Raw genomic sequence first — 2,714 nt, forward strand, 5'->3', positions numbered from 1 at the left:
TGACATTTTGAAGCTGAGAGAGTCGACCATGATGGAGTAATTGTATAAGAGCTTCACGCTGAATAGTGTAAGCTGTGACTTATGAAAAGCTCCTTGTGTCTACCAGATCAACATTAATAGCTCGTGACGGTTTGATAGACACAAGGAGCTCAGCGATCATCGATCAGGCGTGAAAATACAACTCAAGTGGCTGGGTGTGAGGACCGGTCGTGATCCGACGCAGGGAGATCATGGAAGAAGGGTAAGTACACCACCAGCAATGACAGCCCTGGCACTCTGAAACTGAGAGTATTGAGGGCAGAGAAGTTATCATATGAGACCTTGAAGTATGTAGAGTAGCGGAAGCAGTGCATCAGGAAAAGTGCACTCTACTTAATCAGCTTAATCAACTTTGCTCAAAACTGTTTGTGCTCTCATGCATCATTCACTTGGCATATCTCATTTTTTTTGGTGTGAACTATAATAAAACATGCATGTTAATATATCTCAACAATTTTTTTCTGAATATGTTAAAGTTTGAATTTTTTGCAAAGTAGATCCCTTTTTGCAAAGTTGCTAAAGTGCGAGTTAAGTCTGTTTAAGGTAAGCTTAAGTAACATGCACTTTTCCTGATGTGACTTGTTGTCCAAGTGAGGAGTTACTTGTGTTTACCGGGCGGGTGTTGTGGATTAACCATGACATACATGACACCATGTTTCGTTCATTTCCTCAAAATATCATCTCCCTGATTGGCACTTGTGATTTCTATTTAGCTGGCTCGTTCACCTCTCCACGTCTCCTGCTGCTTCGCTTTGAGGAGTCTGGCGTGATTGTCTGATATGATTATCGAATAGAACGCGCGCTGTGGGGGTCTATCTAACATTCTTCCTCTAGTCTGTCTTGTTCCTAGAGTGTCAATTATAGCACAATTTCACTGAGTAGGGTATATCAAAAAGTGATTCTAGTCAGACAACGCGAGGTTGCCAATTTGTGGCCCATTGATGTATCTTTCCCCTTGTGTGCTCTGCTCTTAGGCCACTGCTTTGCAGGTACTTGCATTCTCTAAGAGTTCCAGGTGCTAGGACAATCGCTGGCCCTGACCTGATTCACCCATGACACCAACCCTGACATTTTCAATGCCACGGACGACGCTCTCGGTGATATACATCACGTCTTTTCCCAGTCTTCTTCACCACCTTCCTCAATGTTCATCTGGACCAATTCTCCAGAGCCAGTTTCGGTTCCTGCATATCCACGTCTTTCACCTTCAGTACGCAAATGTCTTCCTATGGGACGCCCCTCTCACTGTCGTTAGCATGACTATCCTTTGCCAGCCCGTCCTTATGTATTGTCCTCACCTATTGAGCATCTCGCTACCTGCTCTGCAGCAAGTGCTCCAGCCACGATGATGATTGCTATTGCTGACCAGATTACGAATATCATACATGAACCATTTCTATTTCTTATCTGATGCGGGCATGATGGTAAGTTTAATTTTTGGTTCTCATTTGACTTTTTTGTGGGGCCCACATTTGTCATTCCAACAGACAGCGTCATCACAATTGTGTACCCCTTAGCATACTGGTACTTTTCCACCTTCAGTACACCCTTCCGGCATGCTTACCTCCTTTCAGAATGGTATATCATTGCAGAGCTCTAGTCTCAGAGCGAGAGACCCTAGCTCAATGTGTCTCAGAATGCCCCGACAAAGGTGGAAGACAAGGCACTCTAGCTAGAGGGTGTACATGTCAAGGACATTTCCCTCATCATCAAAGAACGCATGGGCGGCCTTTGTTGTATGGATGTTGTGCAGTTAAGTGGGTTTGTTTTCCAGTTGTTCGATCTACAGTTTCGTTTATTAGATGTTTAAATTACTACTCTCTTCTAGTTAACACTTAAAATTCCTTAATTCTCCTTGTCATTGAAGCGAATCAGCTAACAATTCCCCACACATAGCTCGCCCCTACACTTACTTTCAACGCATCTAATTCTGGTGGAACGGCCCCAGACACATTCGCACCTACCCCAGCCTATTCAAGTCTTTGCAAAGTACGTTGTCGCCATATCATCTGATTGTGGTGCTTTTTCTTTTGCATTTCTGGATGTGTACACTTCTAAAGCAAAGGTTCTCAGTACTAATGAGCCATTCAAGTCAGCTGACGGATATGTTCACGGGCATCCAAAGGCATTCAACTTTCTTTAGCTCCTCCCAGGAGTGCTGCTACAGTGCCCGCAGATAGCAATGAAGCGCATATATCCATGTGGCTTCAGGGATGCGCTGACAAGCTTCGCCAGGTGTACATGTCAATTTTCGATGCCCGCATCACTTGTGTCTGCTCTTTTGTGTGTGTCACTCCTGGATTGCATGTGCATGTGCACCAGATCTAGGTGCTGTTGTAGGCACGGTTCAATATGAATCATGTTCGTTGCTAGTTTATACTCATATTACGATTCACAACACGCCTTTCCTTAGACTATCGAGTGTTGCTCGTGCGGCATGTAAGTGAAATGGTGGTCTGCTGTTGAGTTCAAACTTGCCCAAGCCCTACTCGCACCTCTGATCTTCAAGTTCACAGTGATCCCAGAAGAACCCATGTTATCATAGTCTGTGACTGCAATGCAATAAATCTATGTGCTACATGGCAACGTGCCACTTCAGAGGATAGTGTCATTGGCAAACAAGAAGCAATGGACAAATGGTCTAAGGTGTGTACTACGAGAGGCCGTTTCTATGG

The sequence above is a fragment of the Suillus paluster genome, assembly GCF_016628075.1.
Source record: "Suillus paluster strain FC165 chromosome Unknown EDB91scaffold_324, whole genome shotgun sequence".
Taxonomy (NCBI): Eukaryota; Fungi; Basidiomycota; class Agaricomycetes; order Boletales; family Suillaceae; genus Suillus; species Suillus paluster.